At 48.8% G+C, this 26892-nt stretch overlaps 2 long non-coding RNA genes across 4 annotated transcripts; both read left to right on the forward strand.

Moving 5' to 3' along the window:
• The first annotated feature begins 4826 nt into the window (after positions 1–4826).
• LOC132250210 (uncharacterized) lies at positions 4827–9880 on the forward strand. 2 transcript variants are annotated; one of them, XR_009461852.1, is made up of 4 exons: positions 4827–6069; positions 6634–6761; positions 6853–6922; positions 7181–9880. It is a non-coding gene; the product is annotated as an uncharacterized LOC132250210 (long non-coding RNA). The 2 variants fall into 2 exon arrangements; XR_009461851.1 differs by having other exon boundaries at positions 6634–6729.
• Positions 9881–10013: 133 nt separating this feature from the next.
• On the forward strand, positions 10014–26230 carry LOC132250211 (uncharacterized). 2 transcript variants are annotated; one of them, XR_009461853.1, is made up of 5 exons: positions 10014–10322; positions 10860–10987; positions 11079–11148; positions 11408–11566; positions 24843–26230. It is a non-coding gene; the product is annotated as an uncharacterized LOC132250211 (long non-coding RNA). The 2 variants fall into 2 exon arrangements; XR_009461854.1 differs by lacking the exon at positions 24843–26230 and adding an exon at positions 13498–15529.
• Positions 26231–26892: the final 662 nt, after the last annotated feature.

The raw sequence follows: 26892 nt of genomic DNA on the forward strand, positions 1-26892 counted from the left end.
TTCCTTATATCTATCCTAAACTTCCATTGCTGTAATTTGAGACCATTGCTCCTTGCTCTGTCATGTCACACTACTGAGAACAGTCTAGCTCCATCTTCTTTGGAACCACACTTCAGGTAGTTGAAGGCTGCTATTAAACCCCCACTCTTCTCCAGACTAAAGAAATGCAGTTCCCTCAGTCTCTGCTCAGAGTCATGTGTCCAGCTCTGTAACTATTTGCATTGCCCTCCACTGGACTCTTTCCAATTTGTCCATGTAATTCCTGTATTGGGGGGCCCAAAACTGGACACAGTACTCTAGATGTGCCCTTACCAGAGCCAAATAGAGAAGAAGAATCACATCCCTTGATCTGCTGGGAACACTAATATTAATGCAGCTTAGTATGCCATTAGCTTTCTTCACAAGGGCATCCTGTTGACTTATATTCAGCTTACTGTCCTTTTCTGCAGAGCTGCTTTTTAGCCAGACAGTCCCCAGACTGTATCGGTGCATGGGGTTTTTCTATCCTAAGTGCAAGAATTTGCACTCATCCTTATTGAACCTCATGAGATTTCTTTTTGCTCCAATCCTCCAGTTTGTCTAGGTCTATCCTAGATCTTCCCTTCACTGTATCTAGTATTCCCCTCAGCTTGGTGGCATTTGCAAACTTGCTGAGGGTGCACTCCATCCCATTTTCAAGATTGCTGATGAAGATATTGAACAAAACTGGACCCAGGACAACCCTGGGACACTCCACTTGATCCCAGATGCTAATTACATATTAAGGAGCCCAATGATCTAGCCATTTATCCATCCACCTTACAGTCCATTCATCCAACCCAGACTTCCTTAGCTTGCTTGCAAAAATGTTGTGGGAGACTGTAGCAAAAGCCTTGCTAAAGTCAAGATATATCATGTCCACTGTTCTCCCCACAACCACAGAGCTAGTCATCTCATCACAGAATGCAATCAGGTTGGTCAGACATGATTTGCCTTTGGTGAATACATGCTGACTGTTCTTAATCATCTTCTTCTCTTCTAAGTACTTAGAAAAGTATTCCTTAAGCACCTGCTCCATGATTTTTCAAGGGACTAAGGTGAGGCTGGCAGGTTTTTAGTTCTTCAGATCTTCCTTTCCTGTCTTCAAAATGGACACTATATTTGCTCCTTTTTTAATCATCTGGGACCTCTCCTGATCACCACAAGTTTTCAGAAGTAATGGCCAGTGCCTCTGCCAGCACATCTGCCAACTCCCTCAGCACCCTGGGGCACATCCTGTCCAGCTCTATGGACTTGTATTTATCCAGATTTTCTAAATAGTCCCTAAACTGTTCTTTCACCACTGTTGGCTGTTCATGTGCTCCCCAACTATGCTGCTAGGTGCAGTAGTTTAGGAGCTGACCTTGCCTCTGAAGACTGAGGCAAAAAAGATATTGAGCACTTCAGCCTTTTCTGCATCATCTGTCACTAGGTTGCCTCCCCCACTCACAGTAAGGTACCTACACTTTCTCTGATCTTCCTCTTGTTACTGACATACTTGAAGAAGCCCTTCTTGTTACCCTTCATGTCCCTTGCTAGCTGCAACTCCAATTGTGCTTTGGTCTTCTTGATTTCATCCCTGCATGCCCAAGCAATACTCTTATACTCCTCCCTAGTTGTTTGTCCAAGTTTCCACTTCTTGTAAGCTTCCTTTTCGTGTTTTAGTTCATGAAAGTGTTCTCTGCTAAGCCAGGCTGGTCTTCTGCCATACTTGCTGATCTTCCTGCACAATGGCATGGTTTGTTCCTGTGTCCTCAATAAGGTTTCAATCAGCTCACCAATCAGTTGTTGAGCATTGGCAGTGCAATCTCATGCACTGATTTTTTTCCCTCAGGGGAAGCAGATCCTTGAACCTATGAACACAAATGTTGTGATATGTTTCTATAGCACTACAAAATTCCACAGCATCCTTAGTGCAACAAACATAACATGTATCAAAGGCCCTAGATTTCTAACTCTACCTGAACTCTGTTGGAACTGAATTCCACCCATGAGGCACATGAACACTACCAAAATATTTGATTCCTTAGATAGAGAATCCACCAATAGACTATTTGAAGTGAGATTATGTATATAGCTCCATGGAGCAGTTATGCATGTATACACACATGGTCCTCTATCCTTCTAATAATAACACTGAACATTAAGTTACAAAGAAATATAAAGAGTGTACCCAAGCAAACAGTCTCCTGACATTAAATAATAAACAAAACTCTAGTAAACATTTCCACAGGGAGTATCTTCTTTACTACTAAGATTGTAACATACTGAAACTCAGCATGGACTACTTCTACGCAGGTTTACATAACACCTATCATAACAAAGCCAACAAAGCATTATCAAGCCATTTAAGATGTCCCTGGGTAAAACAGGCAATCTTTTAAAGAAGTGGTTCTTAATCTCCAGCTTGCAGGCCAGATCCAACCCAGTAGGCCATGTCATCTACCCCATGGTTCTCCCCACGGGTCTGAAAATTTGGAGGCAGGGGAGCAGTGGAAGTTTTAATTGCAGCTCCTCTGCTGCCAAATTTGCAGACCCAGGAGGAGCCCAATGTGCTGGATGACGTGGCCCTGCACACTAGATCACTCTGACACACATGGTCATTCTGAAGCTGAATCCAGCTCATGTCGTTGGGCCAGTGCATAGCTGGATCTGATGTACAGGGTCAGGACAGCAAGTGGCTACATCTGATGTTCAAGACTAGGCTATGCACATTGTCAGGGCAGCAAGTAAAGCCAGATACAACAGGTGGAGCTAGGCCTATGTGCTGGATTGCACCTGTAGACCAAACCCACACTGGATTGGGCCCACTAACCAATCCCACATGCAAGATCTTGCCCACAAACGTGTCCTGCACCAACTTATCCCACCTATGGGGCCAAAAGGTTGAGCACCACTGATTTAAATCATCTTAATAGCGCTAGACATTGGTTGAATTCCTTTGATTTCAATATTAAGTCACTTCCTAAGCAAATTTAATCATGCCCATGAATTCACATGGTAACAATCTGCTGTCAGCTGTTTATATTTTTTAAAGATTTGTTACTTGGAGCTTGCTCAACTGTTGCACCTCCTTAAGGCTCCTTATAATGTAACTCAGTGTGTCGACAGACATAATTGAAATGTTTCAAACACCTTTGGAATGCTTCAGAGAGCAAGCTGTATGCAGATACCTGTCCTTGGAAACATTCCTCTTGAAGTGAGGTATTATTTTGAAGCATTTCAGTTTTTGTTACATGTGTGCATGGACAGGAATACTCCTTAGATAATCCAGAATCCAACAGTGATCTGCTTCCCCCACCATGAGGGAGGAAGAATAGGGTGGACAGTCTAGCAGGCTGATAGTTTGACAAACTGTGCAGCAACTGGGTCTGAATTCCTGGTCCTGGATGTACTAGAACTTGGGGCCTACTGTAGCTGCTGGTGCCAGACTTCCCAGCCCCATTGATGATGATGCCTGCCCCCCCACTCCAAGAGACACCCTCCACCATGGCAATTTTTAAATACTCCAACTAAAGGGGATCCTATGTCCTTTGAATGAAATGCATTACATTATCTCGATTAGTTCAATGGGTTTCATTGCAGATCTGCCTGCCTCCTGAAATACCTTGGGAAAAATGCATTGCCTTGGGATCCAGAAGCCCCCAAGTTATGATCTTCTCATCTGTGTTTCTTGCTGATACCATTTCTGTACAGCTTCTCATTGCTTACTAAAACCAGTACTTCACATCCTTACCACAGGGGTTAGGAAAATATTATTCCTTCCTTTACTATAAAATATTACTCCATGCAGAATTGGGAATAGGCACCTGATCTGTCCTATAACAGCCTTTCACAAGCACTAAATATTAGAGCTGTGCAAAGCTTTGGATCATGATTCAGATTCAGAGATGACTTGGACAATTCAGAGGCCAAATCTATGAATCCAAATTGACTCACTAGAAGCTTTAGGCTTCCTGAAGCAATTCAGAGCTTCCGAATCAATTCGGCAAAGATTCGGCCATAGGGTATAATGGGGAATCAATTAAATATCTATAACTTTGCTGTAGACTGAGGCTGTAGGGGAGGAGGAGGCCTAATGGGGCACACTGCAATGTTGTGCAGAGGTCCCAGCACCAGGAAGGGTGCACCTGAACACACATATAGTCCCACAAACACCCATGTCATGAGTTTTGCTTGCCTGCGGCCAGAGGTGCAGGGCCCCAGAACCCAGACTCCCACTGCACCTATCTCCTTGACAGCTGGCAGGCTTTGTGGCCACAACAGAGGCTACCACCCCTGAAGTTTTCACCCCCTTGTACCTTGATACACACACACAATGTCACCTATGTCATGAGTTTTGCTTGTCAGCAGTTTGAGATGCAGTTTCCCAGAAACTCCTACACCTATCTCCTTGAAACTTGGCAGACTCTAATGCTATACATTTTCTCCTTTTTCTTATGTCTCTTTCTCAATCATAAAAGCATTGTATGTATCAAATAAATTCATAGACTTTGTTCATGCTCCAGGTTCTTTGCACTTTAGGGAAATTTCCTTATTTCTTCTACAGAAACTTCAGTGGTTTTTGTTTATAGAAAAGAATGTTTCAACCTCTGAATTCAGTTTGGATGAAAAGCAGGTGAGTTTACTCTTCCTGTCTGGGTGCTTCCCACCAACCCAGGAGCATGTACAGGGAGGGGTAACCCAGCCGTGATCATTGTTGCTGTCTTGGAATGATCCAATCCAAATGGAATGTCTCTGAAGCTCCCCTATGACCCAGGGCAGAAAGAACAAAAGCAGTGGCTGGTGGGAGAGTAGGGGAAGGGAAGGAAAGGGAAGATACTTCTGAATAGGAAGGGGAAGGGAATGGGATTCTTACCTGCCTTGGGGGACTTAAAGAAGTCCCCAGCTGCTGCTCCTGGGGTGCAGGCAATACAGTCTGTCCATTTGGGCATGGAGAGAAGGTTGGGGGACACAGAGACCCCTGCAGCACCAGTTGCTTCTCTCACACCCACTTGGCAAAATTCAGGAATTGTTTCTGATAGCAATCTGTCTTTCTGAATAAGATGAAATCAAAATAAGGGCAAATTAATTATCATTGAACAGGCACATATAATCAAGTAGAGTTTCTATAATAGAAAATAATTTCAGGAAGTTGGTTTACTGCCAGAGGCAGAGTTGTCAGCAGTTAACATTTGTCTTCATAAGGTGCACATCAATAAAAAGCAGTTATGATTACAAACAGAATCAAGATTTCTGTTTTTACCTTGGAGTTAGAGCAAAATGAAAAGCTCAGTGATTTTTCTAACACTAAGGTTAATAGCTTGGCTAAGGAAACCATCTTGTCCAATAGAAGTGTGTTATATCTTTTTTAACTATATTGATTAGGGAACCAGCAGCGGAAAGGAGATGATCCAGGCACACGTGTGTCCCGCACGCACGTGTGCCCCCTTAACCAACTAATTTACTGACCCGAGGCGGAGGAGGAAGCAGTAGCAGCAGCAGCAGCAGAGGAAACAGCAGCGGGGGCAGCAACAGCTGATCCCCCGAAGGTAAGAGGGGCGGAGGGACCCGGCACAGCTGAGCCGGATCCGGAGGGGAAGCCCCCCGAGTCCCATATAGCTGAGCCGGTAGGGAGCCGGGCTCCAAAGCTGCACAGCATGAACAGAGCGCACAAACAGGGAGGGCTAGGGAGGGGACTGTCCCCCCAGGCCAGGGAGCACCCCGGGGCTAACCCTTGGGGAGCAGGCTCCAGCGGCACCGGATCCCCACAGCGGGGGAGCGTAGGGGGCGGGGCTGCCGGCAGGCACTTCCGGATAGACTGGCGCGCCTGATTGGCTGTTGGGGCAGGGGCAGGAAATTCAAACCCCGGGCTTTAAAAGCCACGGGGTGACGTAGTTCCCAGCACTCAGGAACCAGCACCAGGAAGGAGAGGATCCAGGCACACGTGTGTCCTGCACGCATGTGTGCCCCCTTAACTAACTAATTTACTGACCCGAGGCAGAGGAGGAAGCAGTAGCAGCAGCAGCAGAGGAAACAGCAGCAGGGGCAGCAACAGCTGATCCCCCGAAGGTAAGAGGGGCAGAGGGACCCAGCACAGCTGAGCCGGATCCGGAGGGGAAGCCCCCCGGGTCCCATATAGCTGAGCCGGTAGGGAGCCGCGCTCCCGAGCCGCGCAGCATGAACAAGGCGCGCAAACAGGCGCACTCTGTGAGAGCATGCCGGTGTTTGCGCAGGCGTTCGCACCGGTGGGCGGGCAGGAAGGGTCAGGAGAGAGACTCCTGTACGGGTAGGGCGAAGACACCACACAGATCTACAAACAGCAGCTTAGAATGGTGTCGACGAGGAGTGCTACTAGGGCCTCTGCCCAGGGGGACAAGGCTAACCAGGGCTGGTCTGAGGCCTCCACCCAGACCAAGCCCATGGGGGAGCTGATGTCCCCCTACCTCCTGGCCTGTGGGGGATCCCCAGCAGGGCCGGGGGGGGGCAGAGATTGGGGGCCCCCACACCTGTCCGGCAGGTGCCCATCTTAGTGATCTGGAGGCACAGGTGAGGGAGCTCCGGGAGGAGGTTAACAGGCTGAGGGAGATCAGGGAGGCGGAGGATGAAATTGACAGCTATTTCCTTTCCCTGCAGGACTAGGCACCTAAGGAAGAAGCAGCCCAGGGAATGCCCTCCACAGCAGAGTGGCAGACGGTCACATCCAGGACCGGAGCTGCTCGCAGCGAACAGGTACCAGTTCCTCCAGTCCAACTGGAGAACAGGTACTAGGCCCTGGCGACCCTGCAGGAGATGGAAGGGGAGGAGGAAACCCTTGGGCAGGAAGAAACACCACATTCTTCACGCTCCGAACAGGTCAAGAGATCCAAGTGGACCCAGAGGAGGAGGCATCGAGTGATTGTCATAGGAGACTCCATCCTGAGAGGTACGGAAGGGCCCATCTGTCGCCAGGACCCCTCAACACGAGAGGTCTACTGCCTGCCCGGAGCAAAGATTCGGGATGTGAAGGAGGTACTCCAGGCCAGGATCAAGCCCACCGATTACTACCCCATGGTCCTAGTCAATGTGGGTACTAATGATGCGGCCAGGAGAACCCCCGATCACCTGATGGCGGACTACAGTGCTCTGGGCGGCATGCTGAGGGAGTTCAGTGCACAGGTGGTATTCTCTTCCATCCTACCAGTGAATGGACGTGGAAGACGGCACGAGAACTGCATCCGAGAGACCAACTGGCAGCTTCAGCAGTGGTGTCTCGAGGCAGGCTTCGGCTTCCTGGACAACGACCCACACATCACGAGGAGGGACGTGCTCAGTTGGGATGGGCTTCACCTGTCCCCCAAAGGTAAGCGTGTGTTTTCTTCTAGGTTGGCGGATCTCCTCCGGCGGGCTTTAAACTAGGCTCGCCGGGGGGAGGGGAAGATGAGGGCGGGGGAAGCTGTGGACCACCAAACCATGTGGCACCCACAAGGACAGCCCAGCCTGAAGAAAGAGAACATTGGGAACCTGCAAGACGTGGGGCGGCCAGCACTACGGCACAGGTATGAAACGTGAAGGTAAGAAATAAGGGGCCCCTTGGGACTCGGAGCGGGGGGGCAGCAAAGGCACCAGTCACAGGGCTCAAGTGCCTATATACTAATGCTAGGAGCATGGGAAACAAGCAGGATGAACTAGCGCTCCTGCTTGCACAAAACACCTACGACTTAGTAGGGCTAACGGAAACCTGGTGGGATTCGTCCCATGACTCGGCAGTACATATTGAGGGTTTTAGATTGTACAGAAAGGACAGGGTGGGGAAAAAAGGGGGAGGGGTTGCGCTGTATGTCAATGAGCAATATACGTCAACCCTCATCAAGACGGAATCCAAGGATGAGGAAGTAGAAGGATTGTGGGTTAGGCTACATGGGGGGCAAGGAGAAAGGGATTTGGTGGTAGGGGTCTGCTACAGACCCCCACATCAAGGGGAAGAAAGAGATTCGGGGCTCCTGAGGCAGCTCTCAGAGGCCATAAAAGCTAAACAGGCGGTAGTCATGGGGGACCTAAACTACCCAGACATATGCTGGGAGACACAGGCGGCAAAGTCCCACCGCTCACGCAGGTTTCTAACCTGCATACAGGACCTCCACCTGACACAGGAGGTACATGATCCCACTAGGGGGAATGCCATACTGGATCTGGTATTGGCAACGGGGGATGACATGGTAGGGGACCTACAGATTGGTAGCCATCTGGGGGACAGTGATCACCTAATAATAGAATTCACCATAAGACGTCGAGTGGGTAAGGTAACTAGTAGGATGAAAGTACTAGGCTTTAGGAAAGCTGATTTAAATGAACTCAGGCGATTTAGTCAAGGACGCACTGCAGAGTAGGAGTTTTGAAATGATGGGAGCCCAAGAAGGGTGGCTGTGCCTTAAGGAAACGATCCTTCGGGCACAAAGCGAGACGATCCCATTGCGGGGTAAAAGAGGGAAAGGGGCCAGGAGGCTTCCCTGGCTGACCGCAGAAATACAGGGCAGCCTAAGGGCCAAAAGGGGAGCACAAAAAAAGTGGAAACAAGGAGAGATCACCAAAGACGAATATACCTCCTCTGCTCGTGCTTGTAGGGAGGCAGTTAGACGGGCCAAAGCTACCATGGAGCTGAGGATGGCATCCTAAGTAAAGGATAAGAAGAAAATGTTTTTTAGATATATAGGGAGTAAAAGGAAGGCCCAGGAAGGAATAGGACCCCTGCAAAATGGGCAGAAACAATTGGTGGCTGACAGGGGGGACAAGGCTGAACTCCTCAATGACTTCTTTGCCTCAGTGTTCCTAAGTGAGAGGGAGGACAAGTCTCTCACTGGAGAGGTTGTAGAGAGGCAGCAGCAAGGCGCCAGACTTCCATGTGTAGACCCTGAGATGGTGCAGAGTCACTTGGAAGAACTGGATGCCTTTAAGTTGGCAGGCCTGGATGAGCTCCATCCAAGGGTGCTGAAGGCACTGGCCGACATCATTGCAGAGCCACTGGCAGGAATATTCAAACGCTCGTGGCACATGGGCCAAGTCCCGGAGGACTGGAAAAGGGCCAATGTGGTCCCCATTTTCAAGAAGGGGAGGAAGGAGGACCCGGGCAACTATAGGCCAGTCAGTCTCACCTCCATCCTTGGCAAAGTCTTTGAAAAAATTATCAAGGCTCAGGAGGCAGGTAACTGGAGGCTGGGTCCTCCATGGAGATGCTCCGGCTGCCAGAGCATCTCTGTGGTTGGCCCCTTGCCCTGGTGCTGAAACACTCGGCTGGCCTGTCCTCATGTTTCAGCACCAGGGCTCAGGTGCCAGTGAGTAAGGGGTCAGGGGGCTGGAGGAGGAGGGGACCGTGGGGGGGGCCCCAATGGCCCTGTCCACTCCCCCAGGCCCCTGACCACTGCCGGGGCTGGCCCCTCCCCCCAGCAGTCCCCCCGAGGCCTCTAACCCTGGCTGGGGCTGGCCCCTCCCCCTACCAGCCTCCCTGAGGCCCCTCCCCCTGCCGGGGCTGGCCCCTCCCCCTGCCAGGCCTGGCCCCTCTCCCCACCAGCCCCCCTGAGGCCCCCTGACCCCTGCCCTGGCTGGCCCCATCCCTCCAAGCCCTGTGCCCTCACCCCATAATTTAAAAAAAATAAAACAAAAAGAACCCCGGTACTTACCTGTAGCTTGCTGCGTCTGGCTGACTGGGGCCCTGCCTGCACAGTGCCGGGCAGGGTGACAGCCCCAATGGCCCCAGCCTAGGCCCTGCTGCCCCGGAAGCTCTGCCAGGAGGCTCTGGAGCCCCTGCCCCGCCCCCCTGCTTCTAAGGTAAGCAGAGCATTTTTATTTTCCACTTTTTCTGGGTTTTTTCTGTTTTGTTTTTTTTTTAAGTGCTGGCACCTGGGGTTGTGGGGGTAGCCTTGGGGGCCTGGGGGTGCAAGTTGGGGGGTGGGGCAGCCATTGGGGGGGGGGTTGAAGCAACTGGTGGGGCTGAGGCCAGGTAGAGCAGCAATTGGGGGCCTGGGGTGGGGCATGTGGGCTTTGCAAGGGGGGTGATAGCCCCTGTGGGGGCCATTTGGCCCCTGTTGGGGGTCCATACCCCTTGTGTGGGGGATGAAACCCCTGTTGGGGGGCCAGATCCCTTGTGAGAGGGCCAAAACCACTGTTGGGGGGGCCATCGCCTTGTGGGAGTGCAACAAAACTCAGGAACCAGCTGCGGGAAGAAGAGGATCCAGGCACACGTGTGTCCCGCCTGCACGTGTGCCCCCTTACTAACTCACTGACTGGAGGCAGAAGCAGCAGCAGCAGAGGAATCAGCAGCGGGGGCAGCAACAGCTGATCCCCCGAAGGTAAATGGGGCGGAGAGACCCGGCACAGTTGAGCCAGATCTGGAGGGGAAGCCCCCCGGGTCCCTTATAGCTGAGCCAGTAGGGAGCCGGGCTCCCAAGCCACGCAGCACAAACAGAGCACGCCGGCGTTTGCACAGGCATTCGCGCTGGCGGGCGAGCAGGAAAGGCCAGGAGAGAGACTCCTGTATGGGTAGGGCGTAGACACCATGCAGATCTAACAAACAGCAGTTTATAGAATGGTGTCGATGAGGAGTGCTGCTAGGGCCTCTGCCCAGGGGGCCACGCCTACCCGGGGCTGGTCTGAGGCCTCCTCCCAGACTGAGCCCATGGGGGAGCCAATGTCCCCCTGCCTCCTGGCCTGCAGGGGATCCCCAGCAGGGCCGGGGGGGCAGAGATTGGGGGCCCCCACACCTGTCTGGCAGGTGCCCGTCTTAGGGCTCTGGAGGTGCAGGTGAGGGAGCTCCAGGAGGAGTTTAGCAGGCTGAGGGGTATCAGGGAGGCGGAGGATGAAATTGACAATTATTTCCTTCCCTGCAGGACCAGGCACACAAGGAAGAAGCAGCCCAGGGAGTGCCCTCCACAGCAGAGTGGCAGACGGTAACATCCAGAACTGGAGCTGCTCACAGCAAACTGGTACCAGTTCCTCCAGTCTGACTAGAGAATAGGTACGAGGCCCTGGCAACCCTGCAGGAGATGGAAGGAGAGGAGGAAACCTCTGGGCAGGAAGCAACACCACATTCTCCACACTCCAAACAGGTCAAGAGATCCAAGCGGACCCAGAGGAGGAGGCATCGAGTGATTGTCATAGGAGACTCCATCCTGAGAGGTACGGAAGGGCCCATCTGTCGCCAGGACCCCTCAACACGAGAGGTCTACTGCCTGCCCGGAGCAAAGATTCGGGACGTGACGGAAGTAATCCAGGCCATGATTCAGCCCACCGATTACTACCCCATGGTCCTAAGTCCATGTGGGTACTAATGATGTGGCCAGGAGAACCCCCAATCACCTGATGATGGACTACAATGCTCTGGGCGGCATGCTGAGGGAAAATGGTGCAAAGGTGGTATTCTCTTCTGTCCTACCAGTGAGCGGACGCTGAAGACGGCATGAGAACTGCATTACAGAGACCAACTGGCGGGTTCGGCAATGGTGTCTCGAGGCAGGCTTCAACTTCCTGGACAATGGCCCGCACATCACGACGAGGGACATGCTCAGTTGGGATGGGCTTCACCTGTCCCCCAAAGGTAAGCGTGTGTTCTCTTATAGATTGGTGGATCTCCTCCGGTGGGCTTTAAACTAGGCTTGTCAGGGGAAGGGGAAGATGAGGGCGGGGGAAGCTGTGGACCACCAAACCATGTGGCACCCACAAGGACAGCCCAGCCTGAAGAAGGAGAACACGGGGAACCTGCAAGCGATGGGGCGGCCAGCAGTACAGCACAGGTAAGCAATAAGCAGGTAAGAAATAAGGGGCCCCTTGGGATTCGGAGCTGGGGGGCAGCAAAGGCACCAGTCACAGGGCTCAAGTGCCTATATACTAATGCTAGGAGCATGGGGAGCAAGCAGGATGAACTAGCGCTCCTGCTTGCAGAAAACACCTACGACTTAGTAGGGCTAACAGAAACCTGGTGGGATTCATCCCACGACTGGGCGGTACATATTGAAGCTTATAGGCTGTACAGAAAGGACACGGTGGGGAAGAAAGGGGGAGGGGTTGCGCTCTATGTCAATGAGCAATATACATCGACCCTCATCAAGACGGAATCGAAGGATGAGAAAGTAGAAGAATTGTGGGTTAGGTTACATGGGGGGCAAGGCGAAAGGGATTTGGTGGTAGGGGTCTGCTACAGACCCCCACACCAAGGGGAAGAACTAGACTTGGGGCTCCTGAGGCAGCTCTCGGAGACCATAAAAACTAAGGAGGCGGTAGTTATGGAGGACCTAAACTACCCAGACATCTGCTGGGAGACACAGACAGCAAAGTCCCACCATTCACGCAGCTTCCTATCCTGTGTACAGGACCTCCACCTGATGCAGGAGGTACATGGTCTCACTAAGGGGAATGCCTTACTGGACCTTGTATTGGCAATGGGGGATGATATGGTAGGGGACCTACAGATCGGTGGTCATCTAGGGGACAGTGATCACCAAATAATAGAATTCTTCATAAGACATCGAGTGGGTAAGGTAACTAGTACGGTAAAAGTGCTAGACTTTAGGAAAGCTGATTTCAATGAACTCAGGCGATTAGTTAAGGATGCACTGCAGAGTAGGAGTTTTGAAGAGATGGGAGCCCAGGAAGGGTGGCTGTGCCTTAAGGAAATGATCCTTCGGGCACAGAGGAAGACGATCCCGATGTGAGGAAAAAGAGGGAAAGGGGCCAGAAGTCTTCCTTGGCTGACCAGAGAAATCCAGGGCAGCCTACGGGCCAAAAGGGGGGCACATAAAAAGTGGAAACAGGGAGAGATTACCAAAGAGAAGTATACCTCCTCTGCTCGTGCTTGTAGGGAGGCAGTTAGATGGGCCAAAGCTACCATGGAGCTGAGGATGGCATCCTAAGTAAAGGATAAAAAAAATTGTTTTTTAGATATATAGGGAGTAAAAGGAAGGCCCAGGGAGGAATAGGACCCCTACTAAATGGGCAGAAGCAATTGGTGACGGACAGGGGGGACAAGGCTGAACTCCTCAACGACTTCTTTGCCTCAGTGTTCCTGAGCGGGGGGCAAGACAAGTCTCTCACTGGGGTTGTAGAGAGGCAGCAGCAAGGCGCCAGACTACCATCCGTAGACCCTGAGATGGTGCAGAGGCACTTGGAAGAACTGGATGCCTTTAAGTCGGCAGGCCTGGATGAGCTTCTTCCGAGGGTACTGAAGGCACTGGCCGACGTCATTGGACAGCCACTGGTGGGAATATTTGAACGCTCGTGGCGCACGGGCCAAGTCCCGGAGGACTGGAAAAGGGCCAATGTGGTCCCCATTTTCAAGAAGGGGAGGAAGGAGGAACCGGGCAACTATAGGCCAGTCAGTCTCACCTCCATCCTTGGCAAAGTCTTTGAAAAAATTATCAAGGCTCACATTTGCGAGAGCCCGGCAGGGCAAATTATGCTGAGGGGAAACCAGCACGGGTTCGTAGCAGGTAGATCATGCCTGACTAATCTAGTCTCTTTTTTTATGACCAGGTTACGAAACGCCTGGACACAGGAAGAGGGGTGGATGTCGTATACTTAGACTTCAGGAAGGCCTTCAATACGGTATCCCACCCCATACTGGTGAACAAGTTAAGAGGCTGTGACTTGGACGACTACACAGTCCGGTGGGTGGCGAATTGGCTAGAGGGTCGCACCCAGAGAGTCGTAGTGGATCTTTCGGTTTCGAACCTGGAAGGGTGTGGGCAGTGGAGTCCCGCAGGGCTCGGTCCTTGGACCGATACTCTTCAATGTCTTCATCAGTGACTTGGATGAGGGACTGAAGTGTACTCTGTCCAAGTTTGTGGATGACACAAAGCTGTGGGGAGAAGTGGACACGCCAGAGGGGAGGCAACAGCTACAAGCAGACCTGGACAGGTTGGGAAATGGGCAGAAAACAGAATGCAGTTCAACAAGGAGAAATGCAAAGTGCTGCACCTAGGGAGGAGAAATGTCCAGCATACCTACTGCCTAGGAAATGACCTGCTTGGTGGCACGGAAGCGGAAAGGGATCTTGGAGTCCTAGCGGACTCCAAGATGAACATGAGTTGGCAGTGTGACGAAGCCATCAGAAAAACCAATGGCACTTTATCGTGCATCAGCAGATGCATGACAAATAGATCCAAGGAGGTGATAATTCCCCTCTATCGGGCGCTGGTCAGACCGCAGTTGGAGTACTGTGTGCAATTCTGGGCGCCGCATTTCAAGAGGGATGTGGATAACCTGGAGAGGGTCCAGAGAATGGCCACTCGTATGGTTAAGGGCTTGCAGGCCAAGCCTACGAGGATGGACTAGATAACCTGGACCTTTTTAGCCTCCGCAAGAGAAGGTTGAGAGGCGACCTTGTGGCTGCCTATAAGTTCATCATGGGGGCACAGAAGGGAATTGGTGAGGTTTTATTCACGAAGGCGCCCCCAGGGGTTACAAGAAATAATGGCCACAAGCTAGCAGAGAGCAGATTTAGACTGGACATTAGGAAGAACTTCTTCACAGTTTGAGTGGCCAGGGTCTGGAACGAGCTCCCAAGGGAGGTGGTGCTCTCTCCTACCCTGGGGGTCTTCAAGAGGAGGTTAGATGAGCATCTAGCTGGGGTCATCTAGACCCAGCACTCTTTCCTGCCTATGCAGGGGGTCGGACTCGATGATCTATTGAGGTCCCTTCCGACCCTAACATCTATGAATCTAGGGTTGTGCAAAATTTTGGCAGCCATTTCATTTTGGAGCTATTTCAGCCCATTTCAGTGCCTGAAACACTGAATCTGAAATGAAACGGAAGGCTCTGAACATCTACAAAATGAAACTAAGCCATCTGAAATGTTTTGGATGTTTTGGAGGTGTGCTTGTGGGGAAGCAGAAACTCAGAAGAGGGAGGAGGAAGTAGGGAGGAGGGAGAAGGACTGCTCTGATATTTACATCTCTACCTGGCCACTGTCTGTGATCTGTCTCTGAGGTCCCTTCCAATCCCAGTGCTCTGGGGGAGGGAAGGAGAAACAGCATATAAGGCTCTGTGTGAAGCCTTTTGTGAGCTGTCTGTCCAGAAGGAACAGTGTATGAAAGGTACTGATTGGCTGCAATGGCTGGCTTTTTAGTCAGTCTCTTGCTAATGTCTCTTTTTGGAAAGGATTGGATATACACCTTTCCAATATATTACAGATAGAAGATATAGTAGGCAGCTAGAAGAAGATATAGTAAAGACATAGAAGATATAGTATAGTAAAATAAGCAGATAGAAGAAAATACAGTATAGTAATATAGTGTTAGGGGAGGTATGAAGCTGAGGAATGAATGTCACCCCTAGACATCAGAAGTCTAAATGAGAAGCCTCCCACCTGGGAAACATATGAATCAGTTTTCCATCAATCCATACCAGGTGCAAGAGGGGCAGGTGATTTGCCCAGAAACAGGTGGGTGGGCTAAGATCTCATTCACGCTGGAAAAGCAGGTGGCTTTCCTGGATAAGGAAGCAACTAGTTGGTTTGTGTGTGCTTTTCCTGGATGGACTGAATAATGAAGAAGCCAGAGGCTGGCATGCAATGCAGGCAAGAAAGCCAGTCAGTGAAAATGTAAATTGAGGTGTCAGGGATGAGGGACAGGCTGGGGAGGGGGACAGAGTGGGATATAGCAGGTAAAAGTGGAGAGGTACCCAGGGAGTCAGATGTCAGGCAGGTTAAACTGTGTCATAAATCCAATGTCTATATTGAGTCAATGAGTTTCCGTATCATGCAGGTTTTGCATCTCTTGTCATGGCATGGTCCAGATCCATTCAGTGTGTTTTGGGCTCTAGAAAGCTTGCTTCTGGTGATGAGGTTAGATGCTTGTTTGAATTTACAAACCTCTTTTCAAAAGCTAGGTTATGACACTATAACTTGCCTGACATCTGACTCCCCAGGTACTTTTCCATTTTTTACCTGCTCCTTCTCCCCCCTTCCATCCTGTCCCTCACCCCCTGACACCTTAATTTACATTTTCACTGACTGGCTTTCTTGCCTACATTGCATATCAGCCTCTGGCTTCTTTACTATTCATTCCATCCAGGAAAAAACACACAAACCAACTAGGTATTTCCTCAGCCTGATGAAGGGTTTTTAAACCCAAAAGCTTGCTAAGATATATTTCTCCAACTATTCAGTTTGTCTTATGAAAGATATCAGAGGTGTCCTTGACTGGTCTGTGCTGGGACCAGGACCAAAAGGGGGAGGAGGTGGTCAAAGGGCCAGAGGCCCACCATGAGGAATGCCCAGAGCAAGAAGCTCGGGATTCCGACTGGCCTGAAGGCAGGGCCAGGGCCTAAGGAAGAGCTAAAGGTAACAGAGAGGGGACCACAGCTGGAGGGGGTGAAGGATGCAATGTGCAACGCATGGGCCACAGTGTTAGGGGAAGAATGGAGCTGTGGAATGGATGTCACCCCAAGACACCTAAATGGGCAGCCTCCTGGGAAACATCTGAATCAGTTTCCATCAAGGCATGGCAAGAAAAAGAGGAGTGGGTGGTTGGCCCAGAAACAGCTGAGTGGGCAGAGATCTAACCCTTCCGTGCTGGTTTCATCCTGCTACACCTCAATACAAACACAAAGTCACACGTCATGAGTTTTGCTTTGAACAGTTTTGAGGTACAGTTTCACAGAAACCCCTGAACGTATCTTCTTGAAACCTAGCAGGCTTCATGCCATCAGAAGCAGCTACCATAACTGCAATTTTCATCCAAATCAGGTAAGTAATGACAAAGTTATAGGCAATTCAGTGATTCCCCATTATAGTCTATGGCCAAATCACTGAAACAGCATCAAAACTCCGAAACAGATTTGGATGAATTGAAACAGAGCAGTGATCCAAAACACCGAAACGAATCACTGTCCTCTGAAATGACTGAATCTTAACCCAAAACAAAACATAGCCATTTCGCACAGCCCTAATATTGATAGTCTATTAAGAGATCATACATCTATATTGTTCTAGTGCTGCCATTAATACATTTTAATGCAATCTGCAGTGCATCTATGGTACTCACTGTCCAAGAATATTATGAGGTGAACTTGTAGTCCATCTTCCTAGTTTCAGAGGCCTCAAGGGCCTATAACCACCTCCTTGTCCTTTTTTCTTTGGCGGTCCCTTGCAGTTGAGGAAGATTGTCTTCCATGACTGTCTTATCTATGTGTCTGAAAATGGCTTATGAGGCCTATCTGGGATCAACCGACTACTGCATCTCAGACATGCGTTTTCATGTGAGGCAGGTGGTGCTGGATTCTTGATTTGCTTCACGAAACAATGTTTTTGCTACTCCCATTTTTCCATTTCCTGTTGTTTTCTAAGGTTTCAAAATACTGAGATCCCTGCAGTAGACTCTTCCTCCATTTGGGGCAGTCCTGGGTGATAGTCATCCATGAGTTGACGTTGATGTTGCATTTTTTTAAATTGGTATTGAGGATGTGTCTGAAGCACTTTCTCTGCCTCATCTTGAGTGTATGCTTTGGCTGAGCTGGAAAATAAAACTTGTTTTGGGAGTCTGATTTGGACATCCAGGTGACATGGTCAGCCCAACGAAGTTGATGTCAGATGATCATTGCCTCAATACTTGTCCTGTTTGCTTGTAGGAGGATGCTAACCTTAGCGCATGTGTCTTCACACTGGATTTGGAGGATCTTCCACAGATAGTGTTGATGGTACTTCTCCAACAACTTTAGATGTCTTTTCTCTATGTTGTCCATGTCTCAGCTCCATACAGCAAGGTGGGGACTATGACTTCTTGATAAACCATGAGCTTGGTTTTGAATCTGGTGTCATGATCTTCAAACACCCATTTCTTCAGGCATCCAAAAGCTGCACTTGCACATCTGAGGCAATGTTGGATTTCTTCATTTATGTCAGCCTTCAATGAGAAATGGCTTCCAAGGCATGGGAAATAACATTCTCCAAAGTCTCCTCATGGATCGTGATTACCAGAGCTGGGGACTGTTCATTAGGAGTTTTTTTGGTGGAGGACCTTAGTCTTCTGAATGTTAAGCATCAGTCTCATTTTCTTGAATTGCTCAGTAAAGACATCAGCAATTGCCTAAAGGCCTGCTTCTGAGTGAGCACACGCTACAGCATTAGCGTACTGGAGCTCAATGATTGAGGGTTGGGGGGTTTTGGTTTTGGCTGAGGTTAAACAGCTTACCATCCATTCAGTAGCTTAGCTCTGTTTTGGCTGGAAGCTTGTTGGTGGTCAAATGTAGCATCAAGTCAAGGAATATTGTGAAGAGTATTGCAGTGATGACACAACCTTGCTTAACTACCTGTAAGTGAGCACGTCCTCGGGACGTCTTGCTTGTTCACTTGCTCCCCCACTTTGGAAGCTCCTTTGTTACTCATCTGCCATGCCTTGATGTTAAAATAATTGGAAAAGGGAAAAGAAGGGAGGTGAGATGTCTGTCACAATTAGTGGTAGCACTCAAGGGCAAGTTTTTTCTTCACAGGGATCCAACTCCCCTACACCCTGCCTTTCCCACACCTGCTCATGCTTAGGCCTGTAATTTCTATCCATATCTTGTCCTCACAATAACACACTGGGTGGTTCCAGGCTACAGATTGGTCATTTCTGCTGTTTACCTGCAGGAGTCATCAGACAGCAATCCAACCCTTGCCAGCTCATTCAGCTACTTATTTAATTTATAATTCACTTGTTTAGCAAGTCTTTCACTGTCATTTCACCAAATCAACTGGTTCTTATTTATACTTCGCCAATGAAAGTGTTTATCATCACTACATTAATTCTTATTTATACTTCATTAATTGACAGTGTTTTTCATAGATTCATAGATTATAGAGTCAGAAGGGACCCAATGGATCATTGTGTCTGGCGCCCTGCCCCTGGCAGGAAAGAGGACCGAGGTCAGATGACCCCAGCCAGGTGATTGTCAAGCCTCCTCTTGAAGACTTCCAAGTTAGGTGACAGCACCACCTCCCTTGGAAGCCCATTCCAGATTCTGGTCACCCTTATTATAAAAAATGTCTTCCTAAAGTCTAACCTAAATCTACTCTCCACTAGTTTGCACCCATTATTCCTAGTTACTCCCTGAGGTGCTCTGGTAAACAGCAAATCCCCAATTCCCTGCTGTCCTCCCCTGATAAATGTATAGGTGGCCACAAGGTCACCCCTCAGCCATCTTTGTATAGGCTGAAAAGATCCAGATCTCTCAACCTCTCCTCGTAGGGTCTTTCACAGAGACCATTAATCATGCGGGTGGCCCTCCTCTGAACCCTCTCCAGATCCTCCGTGTCCCCCCTTGAAGTGCGGCACACAAAACTGGACACAGCACTCCAACTGCGGCCTGACTAGTAGTGCATAGAGGTGGAGCATCACTTCCCTTGATCTGTTGGTCATGCATCTGCTAATACATGACAAGGTGCAATTGGCTTTGTTGATGGCCTCGTTGCACTGCCGGCTCATGTTCATCTTGGAGTCAGCTATGACTCCAAGATCTCTCTCAGCCTCTGAGCTGCTGAGGAGGACATCCCCCAACCTATAGGTGAGCTGGGGATTTCTCCTTCCTAGGTGGAGTACCTTAAATTTATCTTTGTTGAATTGCATCCTATTACATTCTGCCCATTGATCAACCTGTCCAGGTCTGCCTGTAACTGCTCCCTTCCCTCTGATGTATTAACTTTGCCCCATAATTTGGTATCATCTGTTAACTTGGCAGGGGTGCTCAACACACCCTCGTCCAAATTACTGATGAAGATATTAAATAGTACCAGCCCAAAAACCAAACCGTGTGGGACCCCACTGCCCACCTCCTTCCAGGTTGAAAATGATCCGTCAACCACCACTCTCTGGGTGCAGTCCCTAAGCCAGTTAGCCACCCACCTGACTGTATAGGTGTCTACACCACAGCCCATTAGCTTCCCTATGAGAATAGGATGCGAAACTGTGTCAAAGGCCTTCCTAAAATTCAGGTAGATGACATCAGCCTCCGCTCCTGTGTCAAGGCAGTGTGTGACTGCCTTATAAAAGGCTATAAGGTTTGTCAGGCAGGATCTACCTGTGACAAACCCATGCTGGTTTACATTCAGCATCGTTTCCTCTGCTGGGCTTTCACAAATACACTCTTTGATGATTTTTTCTAGTAATAGAGGTAAGACTGACTGGCCTAAAATTACCCGGCTCCTTCCTTCTCCCCTTCTTAATAATGGGCACCACGTTGGCCTTTTTCCAGTCCTCAGGGACCTGTCTGGAGCAACATGAGAGCTTGAACAGCTGTGCCAGTGGCTCAGCAATGACACTGGGCAATTCCTTCAGCACCCATGGATGGAGGTCATCCGGGCCAGCTGACTTGTACCCATCCGGCCCATCCAGCCCTTCCAAGTGCTCTTTAACTAAGTCAGCACTAACCTTTGGTGGTTTGGGGCCTTTTGAACATCTGTCTATGTTCAAGGTGGGGGGATTGTGTTGGTCAGTATTAAGGAATACTGAAGCGAAGAACTCATTGAAGAGCTCTGCCTTTTTGTCTGCATCAACCACCAACTGACTTGATTTGTCCTGCAGGGGTCTATGATACTCTGGGCCTTCTTTTTGCTCACTATGTATCTGTAGAAGGGCTTTTTTACTCTTTGATTGTTGTCAACACTTGGTACTTACTTAACTTCACCAATGAATGAATTTATCATTGTGACAGAGCACCATTGGTGCCTGTCACCTTGAGGGTTTTAAGTGGCAGCAGGGCAGCTGGCAGTTGTTGGCCAGCTCGGATGAGGTGGTCACATGATGAGAGAGAGGAGTAGATTCCATTTTAGATTAGGCTCTCAGGGCTGAGCCAGCAGTCTGCTGCCACTCAGGAACACCTTGGAGGTAAGCGCAGGAGCTAGGGGGATGGCAGGAGGCTCCTGCGCATGACTTGAAACTCCACCCTGCTGGGTAAGAATGGCCTGGTGGGGCTGCCTGTGGCAGGCAGCTCCCCAGAAATGCCAGGCCAGTTGCCTCCCCCATGAAAGACAGGTAGGAGCACCTTATAATCCTAGCCCCCACTATCCAGTGGTGATAGAACAGACAGTGGGACCAGGCACACCAAGGGAAAGGCACCTGAGTCCCTAGGAGTGTAAGACCCCAAGCCCCATGAAAGGAGTATAGAGTTAGCCCCACTAAGGGGGTAGAGAATGTCCCCAAAAAGAGGGGCAGGAAGACTCTAGTGCCCAGTGAGGCGCTAGTGGCTAGAGTCAGCCTAGTGTTAGCCACAAGGACTGTCACCTGTAGAGTAGACTGCAGGAGGCACCCGAAGGGCTGCAGAGAGATCACCCAGAGTGGAAGTAGGCAAGCCTGATGGCCTGAAGGGACCACTCAAGAGAAGCAGGACAGGTTGGTAGTGGCCCAGTAAGGGGAAGTATGAATGAAGCCCTGGGAGAGGGGATGGAGTGTATGTGTAGTGTGCCAGGGGCCCAGGAAGGGGCAGATTCTGAAACAACTAATAATTTGGATGCTATCTTCAAGGCATGGGATAAGGTAAGGGAATGTCAGAGCTGTGTGTAGACCCCATGACATTAGGGAATTAAATGAGCAGCCCCCCACTTATTTAATCTTGTATTATTGAACAGCAAGTCATGGCAGGCAAGACAGGGCAGCCTGCCCTAGACAAAGGGGGGGGGCTGGCACTGTGACTGGCTATGTGATCTTCCCCCTGTCTCAATCATCACTCTTTGAATCATCAATTAATGAGTCCATCATCACTCAATTAATCTTGGCTCTATACTTCACCAATTAATGAATTTGTCAGGCTTTGGCTTATCCCATTCACTACACTTATCTAGGATGGGTCACTTCACAGGTTGCTCCCTCAGCAGTACTACCCATCAATTAATCAAGTTTAGGGTGATGCCATGTCCACGTCTTTCACTTGCCAGCTCATTTCTTTAGTTAGTCCCTCCTCTTCAGCACAAATCACCCAGAGCAGCCTCCCTCCAGAAGGACTTATCCTCTTCCTGTTTACCATTACTGCAACCCAATACAACCTGGATGGCTGCCTTATCTTACTCTCCAGTTCCCTGTGTCTTACTCAGCATTCTGTCTGCCGTGCCAACTCTGCTCCCAGCTTCTCTTGCTCCCAGACCAGTTTCTAGGTCTCATTGTGTGGTTAACTCTGTTCTGTGCCTCTGCATAGACTGCACTGCACTCTACCAGGAAAAGCCATGTATTTTCTTCTCTGAGGGACCTGTATGTGTGTTGGTAGCTCCTTTGAGCTTCCAGTGGAACTCCTGGCAGCCAACAGGGGCCTGCACCAATGGCATGTGGCAGTGCACCTCTTGAGCCAGCCACTTCAGGCTTGGCCAGTCTCTAGGTGGCTGGCCATGCATCTTTGGAGTTGGTGCCACAATCCCTGGGCCCTGAGGTAAGTCCTTCTATAGGGCCTGGTCCAGCTGGTCATCATGGGCCATAACAGGGCCCGACATCAGTGCAATTACAGTCCTGTTACAACCTCAAAAGGAACCTGTGGTAGATCCATTGCTGAGAACCATTGCTCACATTCCATCATGAAGCAGGCAGAGAATGGTGACAAATTTCAGTGGGCATCCTTATGGCAGAAATATCCTCCACAACAGTTCTTGGTTCACAGAGTCAAACATTTTCAGAAGATCAGACAGAGCCATGCAGATAGGCTCATGTTGTTCCTGGCATTTATCCTGAAACTGGTTGTCTGTGAAGATCATACCAGGTGTGCCTCTTAATGCCCTAAACCCAAACTGAAATTCTGGGAGGAGCACTTCAGCAAGTGGAAGGAGACAGTTCAGGAGAGTTCTCACAATGACCTTTCCTGTAGTGGACAGAAAGGCAATCCCTCTGTTGTTTACACAGTTGGACTTGTTGTCTTTCTTGAAGATTGTCACAATCATGGCATCCCTGAGGTCCTTTGGGATTTCCTCATCGTTCCAGATACTGAAGATGAGGGCATGAAGCAGTGATATGAACTCCTCCCTCCCTATTTGAAGATTTCAGCAGGGATTCCATCCACTCCAGGTGCCTTGTTTTCTTCATCTGCCTGATGGATTTCCTCACCTTGTCAAGGGTTGAAGAGATTCCAAGATCATCTCTGACTGGGTGTTGTGGGATGGAGTTGGAAGAACACTCTTATCAACAGTAAAGTCTCAATTGAGAAAGTCTTCAAAGTGCTCCTTCCTATGAGCATTGATAGTTCCCCTGTCCTTGATCAGGTTTCCTCCATCCTTCAGTCTGAAGGGGGTTGCTTCCTGAATGATCAGACCGCAGATGACTTTGATGGCACTGAAGAAACCACACTTATCGTGGCTGTCAGTGAAATGTTGAATCTCCTTAACCTTGTCTTTCCACTATTTGCTCTTCATATCACTGGTCTTCCTTTGTAGCTCTGCTTTGGCTTGTTTCACAGATTCACAGAAGTTTAGGCCTGGAAGGGACCTTGTGAGATCATTGGGTCCAGCACCCCCCCCCCCCTGCTTTGGGCAGGAAAGGTTGCTGGGGTCTAATAACCCCAGTAAGGTGAAGATTCAATTTCTTTTGATGTTGTTTTGGCAAGCACTCTTTTGGTGATATTTTGGCAAGCACAAAAGGCCTTGTGCTTGTGATTGATCAACATTTTGATCTCACAGTCATTCTCATCAAACCAGTCTTGATGTTTCCTAGTAGAGAATCCAAATGTCTCTTCACAGGTGCTGATGACGGTGACCTTCAGGGCATCCCACAAGCTGTTGACATTCTCCCATTTTTGTTGATTGGAATTCACCAGTTTTTCATTGAGGCACTGGTGGAAGAGGACTCACTTTCTTGGGTCCTTGAGTCCTTCAACACTGATCTTCCATCAGCATTGCTACTGCTGCAGTTGTCATTTGGGAGCCAGTCTGAGTGACATAACCAAGTGGATGACTTGGTGATCAGTCCAGCAATCTTCAGTTCCTCATGTGGACATCTTTGCGATCCTGGGCCTGGATGCTAACATAGTGAATGGGTATTGCCATAATGTCTTGTGCCTGTTTTTTTCTGGTGGAACAGGGTGTTGGTGATGGTAAGTCCATGTTCTGTGCATTTGGTCAAGAGGAAGATGCCATAGGAGTTGACCTTTCCTACTCCTTCCTTACTGATGCTTCCATTCTAGAGGTTAAAGTCCCTTCTGGCTCTGGCATTGAAAACACTAAGAAGAATAAGTCTGTCTCTCTCCAGAATATCAGAAAAGACTTGGTCAAGGCTGGCATAAAATTCCTCCTTGGTTTCATTGGCAGCATCAAGAGTCAGGGCATATGCGCAGTGGCATATTGGTTCCCCACCAGGTTAAGATGGAGAGTCAGGAGACACTCATTAATTCTAATAGGGAACTCACTGAGTTGGTTTATGAGATCATTATTAATGGCAAGACTAACTCTGTGAACTCAGTGTTCTCCTTTCTGTTTACCCTTCCAGAAGAAAGTATAGCTGTTTCCATGTTCTTTGAGCTACCCATTTCCTACTTACCGGGTCTTACTCACTGCAGGTACATCGATGTTTTGTCACCTGAGTTCGTGGGCCATGATTGTAGTGTGGTGCTTTGGGCCTGCACAATTAGGATTGTTCATGAAGGTCCTGATGTTCCACTTCCAAAAATGATGGTGTATCTTTGTTGGTATTTTTGACAGCAGTAAAGCTGATCCCACTGGATGTGCTTATCCAGTTAGAAAGGAATAAAGAATAAGTATTACACAGACTATGTTTAGGACATCTTTTCTAGACCCCTTCCCATGTGGGGTGAGCAGAGCAGATTCTGAAGAGGGCTGCTTAGTCACAGTTACATTTGTGAAATTGCACTCCTGTCTCATGCAAGTGCTAGATGACCTTCTTGTAACTTCTGCTTTCATGCCATTTTATGACTAGGAGCTTCCAAACCTCACAGCCCTGCTCCTGTTGCCATTAGGTGGTTGCCAAAGAACTTGAGAAATGTGCTGGAAAAGCTGTTTTCATGGAAGACACTTGTGCATTACTTCTTTTATCATGGAGAAACTTCTACATGGTGGCTTCCACAAAGCTCTTGACAGGATGGGACTTTGATCCAGTGGCAAAGAGACCAAGATAACTGGGGATCTTGTTCCATTGCAGCCTTCATTTGCCTTCTCAGCGTCTGAGATTCTAACATCTTCTGCTTTGCTTCACCATTGAGGACTTGTACACCCATGGCTGGGGGTTGGGGAAGCTTATTATGGTGGCTACCTGTACTTGCCATGTCACAGCACTGTCGAAGGATATATGTGGCTTTTTAGAAGCAAAAACGTTGCCATCTGCTATCGTCACCAGATCTGCACTGACTTGTTTGTCAGAGTTACCTCTGCTTATTTCACAGCTAACCCTCCCTGAAGGTCATTCCACTGTCCACCACCTGTGGACACTCTGGGTAGCAATACAGCTCTGCCTCACAGTAAAACCACTTTAACTAATGGGTAACAAGATGCATAGATCAGGGGCTGGAGCTCAACCACAGGAGGTTAAAGGCTAATAGCCTGCTTGCCTAGGAACTCTGGACTAGCTAATGGGCATGATTGGCTGGTCTGTGAGGAAGTTAAAAGCTCCTGGAAAGATGCCACTGGGGAGGGAGAGAAGCTGAGAAGAAAGGCAACACTAAAATAACTGTGGTGAGGCCCTTGCCTTGAATGGGAGAAGTGGGGGAGGGGGGTTATTGGGGTTTTTTTTATTTATTTTGTTTAGCTTGAGGTAGGAAAGGGGGGAAGGCTGGCTCCTGGGCCTGGCTAAAAGGAGTAACAAACCACTACACAAAGCCTTCTATCTCCTCCTATCTTGTGCAGTCTCCTTCCACCTTGTTGTATCTGTATCTATCCATTACAGATTAATTTTAATGTTATCTTCCCATTGCTAGGCTACCTCAAGGTCTGATACCCTCCACTTCAGCTTCTAAAATCTCTCTCACATGGTTTCTCTTATTGGTTCTCACAATATGTCTTGGCCATTTCTTTCTCTGTGCTCTTATCTTACTCAAGATATCAGGTCTTTTATAAAGGCCCACAAACTCTTGGCTGTGTCTTCCCTTCTATACTCTGTTTTCTTGTGCTGAACCAAATATTTTCCTTAGCACTGCAGTTTTAAACACTTGCAATCTTTTTCCATTTGCCTTTGTCAGCATCCAGAATTCACATCTGTATAAAAGGACAGGCTGAACAATTGTACTGTAAACTTGGATTTTAAGGATTTTCCTTGATGCCAATATTTTCTGGTATTTATCCAATATTTTATTAAATTCTTCCCTTAATTTCTTCTGTTGTTGGATTGTGCACAATGTACAAAGATTTTTTTCAACTGCTGCTACACCAATTGCTCCTGTATGTGTATGAAATTGTCAGAGATTACTATTGTGGGTTCAAGAAAGATAGGTCAGTTTGTGATCAAATATTTTAATGAGATTATTGCTGGAAAGAAATGGAAAGCTGTGAAAGATGTGCATCAAGTTTATGCAAACTTTATCAAAGCTTATGATAGTATTAGAATACAGTCACTATGGTCAATCATGGTGAGGTTTGGGATTCCCCAAAAAAATAGGCCTTAATAAGATGGGCACTGAAGGATCAAGGAGCTACATGAAAGTTGAGGGAATGCTGTCAGACCCAATGGAAATCTACTGCAGGCTCAAACAAGGGTATGTCACCCAGACTTTTCAACTTGATGCTTGAGACAGTCATAAGAATTTGTTACTAATGTTCAAAATAAAATCAGTGAATTACTTGTGTAAGGACAGCATTTGCTGTTACATGAGCAAAAATGAATAGCAGAAAAGGTGTTGAGCCCCACAATTAAAAGAAATAATATGAATGTGGCCATGTGGCTTATAGGTATGGCACCTAGCCGTGCAGCAGCTCTGTGACACAATGGACTTCTAACGTGATGGCAGCAGGCAGCATTCACAGGTTGTGGGTTCAAG

The sequence above is a fragment of the Alligator mississippiensis genome, chromosome 4 (assembly GCF_030867095.1).
Source record: "Alligator mississippiensis isolate rAllMis1 chromosome 4, rAllMis1, whole genome shotgun sequence".
Classification (NCBI taxonomy): domain Eukaryota; kingdom Metazoa; phylum Chordata; order Crocodylia; family Alligatoridae; genus Alligator; species Alligator mississippiensis.